Source organism: Geotrypetes seraphini, chromosome 5, assembly GCF_902459505.1.
Source record: "Geotrypetes seraphini chromosome 5, aGeoSer1.1, whole genome shotgun sequence".
NCBI classification, from domain to species: domain Eukaryota; kingdom Metazoa; phylum Chordata; class Amphibia; order Gymnophiona; family Dermophiidae; genus Geotrypetes; species Geotrypetes seraphini.
Genome location: NC_047088.1, coordinates 84,752,529 through 84,770,567, shown reverse-complemented (window position 1 = coordinate 84,770,567; position 18,039 = coordinate 84,752,529). Strand labels below are relative to the sequence as shown.

At 43.7% G+C, this 18,039-nt stretch overlaps 1 long non-coding RNA gene across 1 annotated transcript in view; it reads left to right on the top strand.

Moving 5' to 3' along the window:
• The first annotated feature begins 639 nt into the window (after positions 1–639).
• LOC117361463 overlaps positions 640–18,039 on the top strand; it is a 56,345-nt gene continuing 38,945 nt past the window's right edge. The window contains exon 1 of the long non-coding RNA XR_004539663.1: positions 640–842. This is a non-coding gene — a long non-coding RNA (uncharacterized LOC117361463). The remainder of the gene's footprint in view (positions 843–18,039) is intronic.

Sequence of the window (18,039 nt, the reverse complement as noted above, 5' to 3'; positions counted from 1 at the left end):
ATAACCCCCTTTAGTGTATGGTTTATCTCCCCGAAACCCACACAAAACCTACTGGACACAACTGGACACCAAACCAATGCTCCTTATGCCTGCAGGTATCACCTATATCAGTGTATCACAGACTATGTGCCGCGGCACACTACTGTGCCTCCTGAGATTTCAGGTGTGCCGTGGCACACTGGGGAAGAGGAGAGGCACTGGCACTGGCTGACTGCCTACAGGATGTGCCTTTCGCAGGGAGAGGCACATCCTATAGGCCAGGGCTGCCCAAGTCCGGTCCTCGAGATTGTGACATTTCCGCTCCCCGAGATGGTCATCTCAGAGCGAAACCCCAGACTAAACCCTTTGCCCGAGACCAGAGTCTGGCCGAGAATGATCAGGCAGGAGATCCTGAAAGCAGAGCTGCCTATCCTGAGCCATCTGAATCTGATCAGGAGCCAGAATACAGGTTAGCTCCACGGCCCAGTAAAAACCCCAACTACATTAAGAGGTTTAATCAGGCTCCCAGTTGTATTCTGCCCAGCAACCTGGGGGGGAGCCCAAGAGCACGAAAGCTAGGCACACAGACACCTAGAACAGGGTGTGGCCCAAAGACTCTTAAGCAGCTCTCCAAGGCAGTAAGAGAGGCTGCACACGAGGACCTGGCAGAGAAGGTTCTCCGGGCCAGGAAAAGGCCAGACCTCGCTCAGGAACCCATGGAGTGTGAGGATTCCATTCCTCAGGAACCAGCAGAGCAGCTGGGTATGCCAGAAAACATGGACACGGCTGAATGGTCCATGCCTGAAGCTGACAACGAGGAAGCCATGGATGTGAGCTGGGCAGCCTCTCACTAAGTACTAGAGGTACGGGGGTGTATAAGAATATAGTTGTGAAAATTGATAAAAACTATTCTTGTTTGGTGTGCAAAGCCAAGCTCAGAGCAGTGCTGCACCAGCACTGATTACATTGCTGCACTGCAGCTGTGCCAAAAGCCCAGAGAAACTGAAGGAAGTTTGCTGGCTTGTGAAGCAGTTTCCCAGTTACCTATTTAAGTTCAAAGGACTTACAGAATTGGGGTTGGAGCCCCGAAGACCTAAGGGTGGGATTCAGAGGGAGCTTGTTAAAGCTATGTAATAAAAAGGGGAACCAGCAATTCTGTTGCCCAACAGTGGGAAAGACTGGAAACGGATTGTCGCTGGAATGACTAGAGCCTGCAGTAATGTTTTATTTTTTCTTTTCATGATTGAAGTTTGTTTTACAATGTGAAATTTAAGTGCCTGGTGAAGAAACCAGATTATATGATTAAAAGTCCAGGACTCAAGAGTATTCTTAAGGACTTTTACTTTTTGGGACTAATTTTGTGTTCTCTTGCTGAGACTGTGGTTCAGTGCGAGGTGGAGCCCCTAGAACCTGGACTGTGAACTTACCTAACCTAAGAACTGCAGTTCTTTCATTGAACTGTTTGAAAGATAGAAATCTGTTTTTTTGTGTGTTTCTTTTTGGAACCAAAGGAAGAGTGTACGCTAGTGCTGCCTTATATGATTTTTGGTTTTCTAATCATTGTGTTTTGGTGACAAATTAAACTTTGAACATTGTTTTTGATTTGACTTGGCTCGCTGTGCTTTATTTTAGCGAAGCCCAAAGTATTGGGACACCAGTGAGGTCTTCCACTTTGGGAATCACGCCAGGGTCGTGCTGCCGCCTGTCGGTGGTCTTCCACAAGCTTCCCAGGACCCCGGCAGGTGACAAGATCTACTGGCAGGCCAGGTTTTCAGGATATCCACAATGAATATGCATGAGAGAGATTTGCATACCATGAAGGCAGTGCAGGTAAATCTTTCTCATGCATATTCATTGTGGATATCCTGAAAACCTGGCCTGCCAGTAGATCTTGAGGACTGGACTTGGGCAGCCCTGCTGTAGGCAATCAGCCAGTACCGGCACCTCTCCTTCTCTCAGCGCATCTTCCCTGCTGGCACCCCCACTGGCAGCTCAGGGCCCATCTGGAGGGCCTTCGCGCATGTGCGGGCATTAACATGATGACATCACACCTGTGTGTGATGTCATCACATCACCATCCGATCACGTCTGGATGCCTTGAGCCACGGCCACTACGTTTAGTGTGCCACAGCTCGACAAAGTTTGCAAGACACTGACCTATAGCATATTTATTTATATAATTAATTCATTTTCTAGCCCGTTGTCCCCAAAGAGCTCAGAACATCCATAATTTCAGTACAAGTTTACGATACATACCTAATTTGACACCCAAAAAGTTATAGTGTTTGATACAAGTTATCCTTATGTGACACATACTGGTTCTTGTACTAATATACATCTCTTTGTAGTCTATTGGTCAAGGGTAGGGGTTTAGATGAAGAGATATTCTTTTATTGCTTTTCTAAAGCTGAGGAGTCCTTCAAGGAATCTGATGTGCGGGGGCAGTCAATTCCAGTGGCTTGGTATGAAGTGGGAGTAGGTATGTAAGTACAGTGGAATTCAGATGGGTTTTGGAAGGCTCACATATTCCACCATAAGCGTAGTAGTTAGAGTGGGATATGGGCCTGAGTCCCCATCTCTATAGTTTACTACATCACCCACTGGCCTACTCCAGGAACCTGCTTGCTGCTCTCTTAAGAATGGCCATAACATCTGAAGCTATCATATAGGCAGATATGCACTGTTTCATTCACATCTTTGGGTGGTGGAAGGAAGTAGTGACCTTTGGAGAAGTGTGGGGAATCATGTCTTCATCCCTCCAGTGGTCATCTAGTTAGTTTGGGCACCTTTTTGGCACTCATTAGGACATCCAAGTGCCGACTTATGATGGTTTTTGGATGTCTATTTTTGATTATGACCCCCATGGGCTTTTTAGCATTTAGTGCACATTAATCTTTTAGCATGCACCTTAGTAAAAGGACCTCTTAACCCTTTATTTGGCATTTTTGCTGAGAAGCAACATGTTTGTTTTCTATGGCTCTTATGGGAGATCTGCATCTCCAAATGCCTGTTTACTTGGCACTGTGGCTCTCGTTCAACATCAAGTTACGTAAAGCAGCTGTTTCACAATCTGCCAATTAAAGGGTTAAAGAACTAAATATGTACGCCCTAAAGCAGTGTTGGCTATGATTTCAAATCAAATAAATTGAAATGATTTAAAAACATTTTGTACAATTTTTTATTTGATTTAAAATCACTCTTTTGCCCTCTTTTTTTTATTTGAAATAAAAAATTCAAGTGATTGTGTATTTTTTTCAGATCCAAAATCATTTGCAAACGGATGTTGACTTAATATTAGAATTTATGGACTTATTACTGTGATTAGTCCATAATCCTGCTCTGTGACAATTACATTTAATAATAGTTTTCAATTTGAAATCATTTGTTGACTGATTTTGATTTGAAATCATAACTGGCTTTCTGTTTTTATTTCAAATTCATTTTGTACATAGTGATTTTCATCTTGATTTGAAATTTTTGTCAAAATGGTTTTACCCAGAACTGCCCTAGAGAAAGGGCAGCAGTTGCATAAAAATTGTTCCAGTCTGATACTTTCCATCTGGGCTTGGCACTCATAGTTAGAGTCCTGCTTGCCTGCCCATTGTGCCATCCCTTTAAAATCAGAAAATATTTCTCCATGAAAACGTGGTGGCAGAAGTGGAGATACAAATGGTAACAGAACTCCAAAATGTATTGGATAAGCAGAGCAGATCCTTAGTGGTGAGTGGGAAGCTGGAGGTCTGTGGCATTCTGCCAGGAGTGAGGTGAAGCATATCTAACAGTTCTTCTGTATTAGTAGTAGACACAAAGACAAGGAGAGATGTAATAAGGGAAGGGATTGAGCTCATCCTTTTTCAGTAGTAGCACAAGGTGAGTTATATTCAGGCACTTTTATATCCCTGGAGGGTTTATAATCCGAGGTTTGTAACTGAGGCAATGGAAGATTATGTGATTTGCTCAACATCACAGGATGCAGCAGTGGGATTTGAATCCTGGCTGTCAGCCCATTGCTCTACTCATTAGGCTATGCCTCCATGCTACAGAAAGGAAAGACAAGGAAAACATGACCAAGCGATTCTGTAAACCATGAGGTAACCAAGTCTTTACCAGCAGGCAGCCTACAAACCAAGAGGGTCAAGTCGATGAAGGCTGGATAATGCCCAGAAAGGATGGGAGGATGTAGGAGTCCAGCAGTTCAGGCAACAGCCTTTCAAATTTTAATAGATTTTTAGATTATTATAAAGTCCAAGTGTAAGATATCACGGTGCTAGACTATGTATCGGAGAAGCCAAGGAAAAGAAAACAGTAGCAGATATAGAAAAATAAATGGAGCAATTCTATAAACAGGTGCCAAGAAGTACATGCCACTAGTGCACATTAATCGTGCCAATAATCAGCAATGATGTCGGTATATGTACTAGGCACCAGTGGCACAGTGAGGGAAGGAGGCGTCTGGGGCAGTGGTGCTCCCCCCCCCCCCCGTGTGCCCTTCTCTCTGCCCTCACTCCTCCCTCCTGCTCCTTCTGTGCCAACCTCCCCGTCCCCACTCCTTCCATGCCCCCACCCTACACTCGTGCCCTCCCTTCCCACCATCGTACCTCTTTAAATCGGCCTGCTGCATGCACTGGCGTTGGCTTTCCCTTTGATGTCACTTCCTGGCCCCATGACTCGGAAGCGATTTCAGAGGGAGTCAGGCTGGTGCGAACAACAGGCTAGAGTAGTTGCTCCCGCTGGTGAAGATTTTAAAGAGTTATTGGGGGATGGTGTGGGGGGCATGAGCATGGTGTGGGGGGGGCGGAGAGGTGCTGGCGCCTTCACCAAGATGGCACCTGGGGAGGTCCACCCCTGCCCCTCTTACTATGCCTTTGCTGTCTATAGTGCATAACTGTAAGAGGGATCTAGTTTCAAATTTTATTAAAAATTGATTAATCGCCTAAACAAAGTTGGAGCATGGCCGGGTCATGAGTGTGTTGCCAATCATGCAGAATGTACAGAAAACTAATATTCCATAATAACTTAGGGCTCCTTTTACAAAGGTGCGTTAGGGCCTTAACGCGCGGAATAGCGGGGGCTACAATGCCACGCGTGCTAGCCGCTACCGCCTCCTCTTGAGCAGGCAGTAGTTTTTCTTAAAAACGCTAGCACACCTTTGTAAAAGGAGCCCTTAGGCGTGCGTAAGTGCTATCATAGAATTGCCATTAAGCGCACCCCATTGTGGCACCTGTTTCTTAGAGTCAAATTATAGAATTGCCCCGATAGAATTCTACAAGAAGGCATGGTTGTACGACTGGCAGCAGGGACATGCACTAGCTTCACAACGTAGACCGGAATAGCTGGTCAGACCTGACAAGCCAACTGGGTTTTTTTTTTCTGCCATTACCTACTGTTCCTCTAATATTGATACAGACATGAAAATAAATTTGCCAATGATACATAAACCAGGCAAAGGAGGAAAGGCTAAAGAGATAAGGGCTCTCCAGTTTGGAAAAGAGATGGCTGAGGGGGGATTATGATAGAGGGCCACAAAATCCTAAATGGTGTAGAATGAGTAACAGTGAATTGAATTTTTGCTCTTTCAAAAAGTACAAAAGGCTAGGGAGACACTCAATGAAGTTACATAATAATACTTTTTATTTATTTATTTTTTAATCTTTATTTTCATTTTATAGTATTGACATAATATTAGTCAAAACAAGAAAATAATACAACATAAGAACATAAGAAGTTGCCTCCGCTGAGGCAGACCATAGGTCCATCCTGCTCAGCGGTCCGCTCCCGCAGCGGCCCATCAGGCCCATTGCCTGAGCAATGGTCTATACCTATGTGTACCCCCCAATCCCTTTTTCTTCTAGGAATCTATCCAAACCTTCTTTGAATCCATTTAGTGTTTTCTTGTCCACAACAGCCTCTGGAAGCGCGTTCCATCTATCTACCACCCTCTGAGTGAAAAAGTACTTCCTAGCGTTTGTTCTAAACCTGTCCCCTTTCAATTTCCCCCAATGCCCCCTTGTACTTGTGGTGCCCCTTAATTTGAAAAATCTGTCTCTGTCTACTTTTTCTATGCCCTTCAGGATCTTGAAGGTTTCTATCATGTCTCCTCTAAGTCTTCGCTTCTCCAGGGAGAAAAGTCCCAACTGCTTCAATCTGTCGGTATATGGGAGATTTTCCATTCCCTTTATCAGTTTGGTTGCTCTTCTTTGTACTCCCTCAAGTACCGCCATGTCCTTCTTGAGGTATGGCGACCAGTACTGGGCACAGTACTCCAGATGCGGCCGTACCATTGCACGATACAGCGGCATGATAACTTCCTTCGTCCTGGTCGTAATACCACTCTTAATGATACCCAGCATTCTGTTTGCTTTCCTAGAGGCTGTGGCGCATTGCGCCGATGCCTTCAGTGTTGCGTCTACCATCACTCCCAGGTCTCTCTCCAGGTTACTAACCCCTAGTGGTGTTCCCCCCAATTTGTATGTGAACATCTGGTTCTTTTTCCCCACGTGCATGACCTTGCATTTTCCCACGTTGAAGCTCATCTGCCATTTTTCGGCCCACTTTTCCAGCTGCGTTAGATCTTTTTGGAGCTCCTCGCAGTCTTCCTTGGTTTGAGCCCTGCTGTATAGTTTGGTGTCATCTGCAAATTTAATGACTTCACACTTTGTTCCCGCCTCTAGGTCATTTATGTAGATATTGAACAAGAGCGGTCCCAGCACTGACCCCTGCGGAACTCCGCTCGTGACCCCTTTCCAGTCTGAGTAGTGGCCCTTTACGCCAACCCTCTGCTTCCTGTTTGCCAGCCAGTTTTTGATCCATCGGTGGACCTCCCCTTGTACCCCGTGGTTCCATATCTTTTTAAGCAGTCTCTCGTGTGGCAGTTCAAAGATTAAAATGAGACAATAGTTAATAATGAACATTTACAATTGAAATAAAGGAATCAAGGCAAAATTTTCTCCTTTCTCATACGGCATAACATTAAACACAAAATAAATTTTTACTGGTTTGTATCGTTAGACCTCAATCCATGGGGGAGAAAGCTTTAAAATTGCTGAAATCTTAATCAAATAGTACAAAGAAAAATGAAAATGGTAGCGGGAGAGAACATAACCAAAAACCTTATACTTGAGCAGGTTGAGACTGAACTTCTCTCAAGAATTTAAGTTTGCTCTTTAGCAGAAATAAATTTTGTCAGCTGCTGGGGTTCAAAGAAAATAAATCTGTTCCCTTGATAGGTCATTACACATTTACAAGGGAATCTGAGTACAAACGTCGCACCTAGCTGCAGAACCCTTGGTCTCAAAATAAGAAATTGTTTTCTTCTCTTTTGGGTCATTCGTGACACGTCTGGATACATTCTCACTATTTTAGTCATAAATGGAACATCTTTAAACTTGAAAAACAATTTAAGCATCCATTCCCTGTCAGCATCTATAGCAAATTGTACAAATAGCGTAGCAGTTGCCGGTATCTCTTCACCTGACCTCTCCAGGAAATTTGTCAAATCCAAACTATCAGCAGACAAATTCTGCTGGTTTGGTTTTTGAACAGATGCTCTAGTTGGTAAATTAATAAATTTTAGTGAGAGGCGGATAGGAGATTTCGGAAACTTTCAAAACTTCTTTCAAATATTTTTTAAATGTATCCTGCGCTGAAATAAGTGGTAATTTTGGGAAGTTAATAATCCGAAGATTACTTCTTCTAGTCATATTTTCTAACATTTCCACCTTAAAGTTAAGGTTTCCACTGTCTTTTACCCAGACCGAAGCCTGGGACTCCACTGTTTTTAATCTAGTTTCATGTCCATCCACTTTATTTTCAACGCTGGATATCCTATTTTTCATTTCCAAATTTTCAGACACAACAGAGGTATAACGTGTAGTAAGTTGCTGCATTTGAGTTCCCAAAGAGATTTGCAAACTAGATATTGCTTCCCAAATTGTCTCCATATTGAAAACCTTGGGCCTCTGCATTGGTGTCAGTTCAGCACCCAGAACCTCTGGTGAAAAAGTACCTGGAACTTCAGCAGGTGATGAAATTAATGTCAGGAAATCCTGAGGAAGTTTCTGTCCCAGCTCCTCCGAATGCACAGATAATAGTGGCTTCACTCCTCCTCCTACTGAGCCGACTTCCGAACTCAGCATGCCTGGAGAGCAAACACCCTGGTGCATTTCCTCCACCGTCGACTGGCCAAACGCCCCCAAGCAACTCGGAGGACTTGGAGGACTTTGATCTTCAATCGATCGGACAAATGCCCCCGGGCGACTCGGAGGACTCCGCTCTTCCGGGGTCAGAGATGTTGCCTCAAGGGAGAGCTGCGACGCTTCAGCCAGCGTGTCTCTCCCAGCCGAGAAAGCCTCCGGCTGTGTTGGCGTCCCTCGCTGAAGGAAGGCGTCCATCGGGCCCATTGCTGCTGGTAAGGATTCGTCGGGGAAAATCTGAAGCTTGGATTTTCATTTCACCATTTCTCCACTGTAGAAAAAAAAAAAAAACAGCAGTCAGGGAACATCCGTGGCATCTAGCTCCAGACTCCCGCAGCCATCTTCCCTAGGCCACTTTTGCCTCCTTTTTTTCAATAATACTTTTTAAAAACGAATAGGAGGAAATATATATATTTTTTTCACTCAACAAATAGTTAAGCTCTGGAACTCGTTGCCACAGGATGTGGATACAACAATTAGCATATATGGGTTTAAAAAAGTACATAGTCTGAAGTCATAATGCCGTTGTAAAGGGCCATGGTGAGACCTCATCTGGAGTACTGTGTGCAATTCTGGAGGCCACATTACAGTAAAGATGTGCGCAGAATTGAATCGGTTCAGCGGACGGCCACCAGGATGATCTCGGAGTTCAAGGGTCTCTCGTACGAAGAGACTGAACAAATTGCAGCTCTACACTCTCGAGGAACGTAGGGGGAGGGGAGACGATCAAAACATTTAAGTACCTCACGGGACGTGTCGAAGTGGAAGATGATATTTTCTTTCTCAAGGGACCCTCGGCCACAAGAGGGCACCCGCTCAATCTCGGGGGCGGAAAATTTCATGGCGACACCAGAAAGTATTTCTTCACAGAGAGAGTGGTTGATCATTGGAACAAGCTTCCAGTGCAGGTGATCGAGGCAGACAGCGTGCCAGACTTTTAAGAATAAATGGGATACCCAGTGGGATCCCTACGAGGGTCAAGATAAGGAAATTGGGTCATTAGGGCATAGACAGGGGGTGGGTAAGCAGAGAGGGCAGACTTGATGGGCTGTAGCCCTTTTCTGCCGTCATCTTCTATGTTTCTATGTTTGTATTGAGATAGACATGAAAGAAGTCACTGATTGCTCTGGGATTGGTAGCATGAAATGTTGATACTATTTGGGGTTCTGCCAGGTAGTTGTGACCTGGATTGGCCACTGTTGGAAACAGGATATTGGGCTAGATCAGAGGTGTCAAAGTCCCTCCTCGAGGGCCGCAATCCAGTTGGGTTTTCAGGATTTCTCCAATGAATATGCATGAGATCTATTAGCAAACAATGAAAGCAGTGCATGCAAATTGATCTCATGCATATTAATTTGGGAAATCCTGAAACCTGACTGGATTGCGGCCCTCGAGGAGGGACTTTGACACCCCTGAGCTAGATGGACCATTAGTCTGTCCAAGTATGGTTATTCTTATGTTTTCATAGCAACTCTAGGAAAAGAAGAAACCCATATTCTGCCAAATCACACTGTTACTGGTATTTGTTCCACCAACACCCTCTTTTACTAAGACGAATTAGCACGCACTAAACGCTAACACGTCCATAGACATGCATGCGTTAACATTTAGAATGTGCTAATTCGGAGAGAGCGAGATCAGAAGGCTTTGAGCATGCGCAAATGCTCAAAGCCCAGTCCAGCCCGGGACAAGGAAGAAGGAGGATCTCCCTCGCACAGCCCAGCCCAGCCCAGCCCAACGAGGGAGGATCTTTTGGCACTGGCATTGGCACGTCCTGTGCATTGGTGCTGGTGCCCAATCGGGTAAGAGATGTTTTGCGGTGCTGGGGGGAAGGGGGGTGACGCGAGCTGGGGGGAGGAGGCCGGTTCGCAGGCCAGAAGAGTAAGCAGGAGTGGGAGGAGGTTATAGCAGTATGCACAGTATACGCATGTGCGTGCTATATAAAAATTTTTTTACAGACATGCTTTAGACCCGCGCGCTATACGCGTATGTGTGTTATACACGCGTGAAAATACGGTACTACTATTTTCTCACTAAAGTGTATAGATACAAGCACCCTTGTGTGAATTTATTATATTGTGCATATTCTATAACAAACTACAAAAAGACATAAAAACAAATCATTTCCTAAACTAAGATTCACTGAAATAATTCCTATTCAATCATATACCAAAACATTTCTGGAAAAGCAGTTTTAACCAATTTCCTGAACTGAAGTAAACTGGTAACATTTTTTATATTCAATGGTAATGCATTCCATAATATTACACCCTGCACAATTAACAAATGCCAACCAACTTTATCTGTTTAATAGATGGAATCTTAAGACTGATCTTTCTTCAGATAGTAAAGTGCGACGAAGATGATATGTCTGCAGAAGAGAGCTAAGTAGAGTTGGACAGTTGTCCTTCAACAACTTAAAGATTACCCAAACCATTTTAAACTATGGGGCTCATAATCGAAAGAGAAAAACGTCCAAAAACCAGCCTAAGTCACTACTTGGACAAACATTTCTCAAAAACGTCCAAGTGCCGATAATAAAAACAGGTTTTGGATGTATTTCTAAACGACCTAGGCCTTCATAGTGCCTCTGAACGAGCAAAGCTAAATGGGGCGTTTCGGAAGGTATGTCGAGGGCGGGAGTTGGGCGGGATGTGGGCCGGCTTAGATTTAGTCATACAGCATGTATAACCGAAAGTTTTACAACAAAGCCTAGACACATAAAACAGACCCCCACACACTACCCCAGTGATCACCAACCCCCCCCATAAAAATTTTAATCATAACTTTAAAATTCAGTCTCTAGACCATCATCACCTGGCCGCCTGGCAAAGGAAAGCCTAGTTGTCCAGCCCAGAGGCAGCTTAAGTCATCTTGGGGGTGGGTTAGGGACTCATGGAGAGGAGGACCCATGCCCATAAGCCCCTGTAATCACTGCATTGATACTTAAACATGTGCACTCCCCTATACACCCCCAAAATTCTTTTGTACTGGCATATAAGTGGCTCATGCAGCCATAAGGGCTATTGGTGTGGTAGATAAGTGGGTATAGGGGATTCTGGAGGTGGTTTGGGGGGCTCACCATAAACTAAAAGGGAACTTTAGGGAGGAGAAGACATGGCATCCTTTTTGTGAAGTTCACAGCAGTGCCCTGTAAGGTACACCACTGTTTAGGTGGCATGTCTGGGTGTGCAGTCCATCACTTTGCAGACCCCTCCCATGTCCAACAGGGCTTGTTCTAGGCGTTTTGGACTTGGACGGAAAGTTGGATGAAAATGTGGTATAAAGATGGACGATTTACTGGCTTGGACGATCAGATCGGCAGGACGTATAATTAGATGATTTTCGAAATGAAAAAAAAGTTGGACATATCTTTCGAAAATGTGTCTTAAGCTGTTTTTTACTTTGGACGACTTGCGAGATGGATGTAAACGGACTTAGACGTCCCTTTCAATTATGCCCCTCCAAGTGATAAAGCAATAGGCACTCAATGAAGATCACGCAAGATAGGTGTAACATGGTCAAACTTTGATGCTCCTACAATCACGAAAGCTGTCACATTTTGAGCCAACTGTAATTCTTGAATCATGTACTTTGGCAGACCCAAATACATTTTTGGAGTCTGGGTGTGCATATGAAAGTTTGTATGTGTGTGCGCGTATGAGTTAGTGGTTTTTTTTGTGTTAATAGGTGTATGTGTTTTTCTGTGTGTATATATGAGGGTAATATGTGTATGTATGCTTGTTTGTTGGTATATACATATGTGAGTATGTCTATATACTATGTGTGTGCGCGTATGAGTTAATGGTTTTTTTGTGTTAATAGGTGTATGTGTTTTTCTGTGTGTATATATGAGGGTAATATGTGTATGTATGCTTGTTTGTTGGTATATACATATGTGAGTATGTCTATATACTATGTGTGTGCGCGTATGAGTTAGTGGTTTTTTTGTGTTAATAGGTGTATGTGTTTTTCTGTGTGTATATATGAGGGTAATATGTGTATGTATGCTTGTTTGTTGGTATATACATATGTGAGTATGTCTATATACTATGTGTGTGCGCGTATGAGTTAGTGGTTTTTTGTGTTAATAGGTGTATGTGTTTTTCTGTGTGTATATATGAGGGTAATATGTGTATGTATGCTTGTTTGTTGGTATATACATATGTGTTTATGTCTATATACTATATGTGTTTCTGTATTTTATCTGTGTGTGCATGTCTATATGTACAGTATATTTCTGTATATGCATGTGTTAATGTGAGGGTTTGTCTTTATGTATATGTGTGTGCTTGTGATTTGCTTGTATGTGTCTATGTCAGCTCTTTGTGCATCTGTGACAAAAAGTACAGGAGAAATGAGAAAGTTTAAAGGTGCAATCTCCTAACTTCTGTGCTTCAGTCAGCGGCATTGCCAGAACCATAGAAGCCAACTTTTCAAAATGATTAGGGTTGCACAAGCTCTGCCCCAAACCCCACCTCATTGCCCCAGATATGTTAGATAGATTGTGAGCCCGCCAGGACAGAGAGGGAAAACTGCTTGAGTACCTGAATAAATGCATGTAATCCGTTCTGAGCTCCCCTGGGAGAACAGTATAGAAAATTAAATAAATAAAAATATTAATTGTAATGCCATTTTCCCATTCATTTTTCAAATACTGATATACAATATAATCTTATTAACAATAAATAATGGTTAACCACAAAATTAAACTACTCAAAGCACACTGTATGGCACTTCTCAACATTCATTCCTACCAGAACACCTGACCTTGGTCACACATGCAGAACACAGATAAATGCTATACAAATACAGGACCACAAACTAAAAGTCATAATATACACAAACAAAACCCTAAGATGCCAGACTCTGTATGCAGTATACCACCAGCGAAATAGAAACAAATGCATTTATTTCTGTGTAAAACATAGACAGCTAATGCAAATTCTCAAAACTGCCATATTTCAATCACTAAATTGAAAATAAAATCATTTTTTCTACCTTTGCTATCTGCTGATTTTTTTTTCTAATCCTCTTTTCCCAGTCTCTGGTTGAACTTCATTCTGTCTATGCTATTAACTATGTTTCCAGGGCCTTCTTATCCATTTGCTGTTTTTCTCTCCTTCACTTTCTGCCCTACATCTATCTTTGGTATTAACTTTTTAATATTCAACTTTCTTCAATTTTTCTTTTTTCTTCTCAAATCTATCTACTGTTCCATGTCTTACCTTCCCATCTATCCAAGTATACCATATCCTCCCTCTCTCTGCCCTTCCCCTATCCTCTTCTCCATCCATGTGTATCATCTCCTCCCTCTCTCTTCTCCCTTATTCCCAACTTTTCTTAAACAGCATTTCTTGTATCTCTCTTCCCATCCCTCTGCATTATCTCTTCCTTCTCTCTCCCTTTCCTCTGTGCAGCATCTCTCCCCCTCTGGTAGTTTGACATCTTTCTCCTCTCTTTCCCACAGTCTGGCATCTCTAGCCCCTCATTTCCTTCCCATCTTCCCCTTTGTGGTCTCACATATCCCTGTCTGTCTCTTCCCCCTCTCAGCTACCTCTCTCTCCTCTTTCCCTTCCATGGTCTGGCATCTTTCACTCCTTCCCTCTCCCTCTAGTAGTCTGACATTTTTCTCCTTTCTTATGGTCTGATATCTCCTCTTCTCTCCTTCTCCTCCCTACCATGGTCTAGCATTTCTGCCCTCCCCTCCCCTTCCCTCTCTCAGAGGTCTGGTATCTCTTTCTTGTTTTTCCTCTCCATCCCTGCAATTTTCAGCAGCCCAGAAGTTTTCCTTCTGCTACTGCTTCATGCCTAAGCGGGGCAGGAAGCAATAGCAAAGGGAAAACTTCTGGGCCGCAGAAAGCAGCATGTTTACTTGTTGTTGGCAACCCAAAGACTGAGAAAGTGGCTCTAGCAATGGATCCCACCATCCCCAGATCTACCATCTCTCATTTTCTCAACTACCCTTTCATCCAGTATCTTTCTCCCTCTTTCCCCACTACCCCAAGGTCCACCAACTCTCCCTTTCCAGCTATTCTCCTATCCAGTATCTTTATACCCCTCCCTCCATCACATTGTCCACCATCTCTCTCCCTCTCCTCTTTTTCCAGGCCCATTATTTATTCCCCTTCCCCTTCACTTCCCCCACCCCCCTCAGTCTGACATAACCCTCTCTCTTTGAACACCCTCCCCATGTACTGCAAGAAGGGCCTTTGGGGCAAAGAGGGCAGTTGCCCTCAGCCCTGCAGTTTTAGGCCCCCTTCCCTTCCCCTCCCTCCTAAAGGCTGGCATGCTTCCCCCTTGTTTTCACCCTCACCTGGAATCCCCCTGGCCTTCCCGGTCTAACACTAGTAGTTAATTACTATCTGTAGAAGATCCACGGCCTCTGCTGCACATTCGCTCTGCCTCAGTATGTCGCAGTCCAAAACAGGATATTACATCAGAAGAGGAGCGGGACCACGGTAGAGGGAAAGTGCAGCGGCAGCTGGGGGTTGCCTGTTAGAAATGCTCCAGTGCCAGTGATCCTCGGCAGACAGTAATCAATTAATAAAGTTAGACTGGGAAAGCCAGGGGATGCCAGATGAGGGTGGATACACTAGATACACAAGCCTGTGCCATGACAGTTATACTTTTTTTGTTGTCGTTGTTGCAAAAACTCTTTATTAAAAGTTTTCAAAAAGTTACCAAAAAGTTACAACAAACAAAATATCCACACAGCTAAAACATTATAAAGTGTATACGAATTGCCACTGCTGGGTCAGGCTAGTGGTCCATCGTGCCCAGCAGTCCGCTCAAGCGGCGGCCCTTAGGTTAAAGACCAGTGCCCTAACTGAGTCTAGCCTTACCTGTGTACGTTCCGGTTCAGCAGGAACTTATCTAACTTTGTCTTGAATCCCTGGAGGGTGTTTTCCCCTATAACAGCCTCCGAAAGAGCGTTCCAGTTTTCTACCACTCTCTGGGTGAAGAAGAACTTCCTTATGTTTGTACGGAATCTATCCCCTTTTAACTTTAGAGAGTGCCCTCTCGTTCTCTCTACCTTGGAGAGGGTAAACAACCTGTCTTTATCTACTAAATATATTCCCTTCATTATCTTGAATGTTTCAATCTCCTCTTTTCAAGGGAGAAGAAGCCCAGTTTCTCTAATCTCTCGCTGTACGGCAACCGCTCCAGCCCCTGCTCGACAGCAGTTCTATGATACAACGTGCAAGACTATCTACTCGGTAGTTGCACCCACATTGTAGAATTCCCTCCCTTTGGTCCTGAGACAGGAAACTAATCTCAACAACTTGAAATCCAGCCTCAAAATCTTTCTCTTTAAAGATGCCTATGAGATCTATTCCTAGGACTACAGTAATTGCTCATGAGACTTAGACAATGGCCAGACATCAGATATTCCGTTTCCTTTCTGTTTTTTTCACATTTCCCTTTCTTTTTATTTTAATGCAATGTATCCCACCCATTTCCCTTTTGTACCAGGTTTGGTCTGTAATGACCGTGTAACTTGTTTTTTTTTTTTTTTTGGGGGGGGGGGTCTGTCTTTTAACCATTTTTTAATATTTTAAATGATTTTAAAATTTTGTACAAATGTAAACCGCTTTGGTAATACAAGCGATATATCAAGAATAAATAAACTTGAAACTTGAGATATCTAAGTAATCTGCAACAGCTGTCATGCAATGTGGATGATACTGTAAACATGTTAAAATTCAATTATTTCAAGCCCTTACCAGTGCTAAACCACATACACCCATTTAAAACTACCTTGTGTCGGCTTAATTTGAACTTGTCTAGACAAAAGTCTGGTATAAAGACAGATATTTCAGCACACAATATCTTTCACAATATTCTAAAACCTCACCTGATGTTATAACAAAATAATATCCATAATTTGGCATGTATTTTTAACTGTGTTTTAGGATCACGGAGATGTGGTTCATAGAGAACCATGAGTGGGATATAGTTATACCAGTCTATAGTCTGTTCTGGAAAAACAGGGTAGGAGGAAAAGGAGGGGGGTTGCATTATATGTTAAAGGTAATATTTTTATGGGGTTTGGGGGTCCTGGTGGGAGTGAACTTTCGGGGGGGGGGTCAGGGTGAGGGGTGTCGGCAGGAGGGACTGGGCATCCCTCCTGCTGGTGAACTTTTAAGGGGAGTGGGGGTATTGGCAGGAGGGAGTGGGCATCCCTCCTGCAGCCGGTCATGGGGGCGGGGGGGGGGCTCGTGGGGATTCAGCAGGAGGAATTGGGCATCCCTCCTGCTGCTGATTATTGAGGGGTTTGTGGGGTGTTGGCAGGAGCGATTGGTCATCCCTCCTGTCAGGGAACATTGCGGGAGGGTTCATGGGATTACGGCAGGAGAGACTGGGCATCTCTCCTGCCAGCGATCATTCGGAGGGGGGGGGGGGGAGATAGGCTGCCTGGGATGCTGAGCTGATCACAGCAGCCACGATCAGCTCAGTGGCCTGATCCAGAACATATATCTGTTTTGACTTGGTCTAAGTCAAAATGTATAAGTTCCATCCAGGAAACCTGTCAAACCTGTCTTTTTGATCGTCCAAGTGCAGATTTAGGTGGGTTTTTAGACTTTTTTTTATGAGCCCCATAATTTATACAATACCATCAGTTGTGCACATTGAAAAGCGCTCATAGAAACATAAGGGGAAGGAGGTAAGGGAGGGCGGGGGGGGAAGATTTTAAAATGCTGTATAGGCCACCCCAGATATGCAAGCAGTACCCACTAGGCCAGCTTGCAAAATCCATATATAGGCCACGGCCTATATATGGGGAAATACGGTACTCCTGAGCCTATCACCTCTTAACTTCATCCTATGCCCTCTAATTCCAGAGCTTCCTTTCAAATGAGACTTGACTCATGCGCATTTACACAACCACAACATAGGTATTTACACGTCTCTATCATATTTCCTCTCCCCTGCCTTATGGCGAAAATCAATCACCATTTTAGTAGCCTTCTCCTGGACAGACCATTGATCGGGTCTGAGCAGCCACACCTAATTTCAACAGATCAAAATGGATTTCTGCTAGTATTCTATAATGAGTTAGGCACACCCTAATTCTGTTCTACAATTGACTGTAAGTGTGCCCCCCCCCTTTTTTTGGTGCCTAATTTAGGTGTTACTTTAGAGGCTGACCAAATATCAGTTTCAATTTTGGATTCAGCACGAAAATTGACCCAAAATCTGAGTTCAAGTGTCAGTCAATTATGTCTGTGCATTTTTGTTTGAACCCAAGACTTGCCCCACCTCCCATCCGACATTGATAGAACAATCGCTCCTTTCTGTGCTGGTTTCAATCAGAAGATGGCTGCTGGGGCTTCCTATGACAATTTTGCAAGGTTGCCACTGGAAATCTTGGCAGCCATTTCCATTGGAACAGCATCCACAGTCTTATATATTTTGTCCGACTTTAGCAAAATTAGGGCACTTATCCTTTGAATGTCCACAGTTCAATGTCCACTATTAGCTGACTCTTCTTCAATAGTTCCAGTGGAGTTCAATGTCCTCTGTTAGATGACTCTTCAGTGGTCCAGGGCTGCATCAGGGGAGAAGGACTCTAACTATTTCATGACTCTCATCAAAATGGCTCCTTATTCTCTTAGGAGACAATTCCCTAAGATAAGTGCCCTGATTTTGCTAAAGTTGGACATAATATATTAGACTGTGGTCCTGTGATAACATGTGGACATTATTCATTTTAGTAAGATAAATGAAATTGTGAAATTCAAGAGACACACACCCCCTTTTACTAAGTTGCGATAGAGGTTTGTACTGCGACCCGGAGTGCTAAATGCTCTGATGTTGCTCCGATGCTCATAAATTCCTTTGAGTGTCGGAGCATTTAGCACCT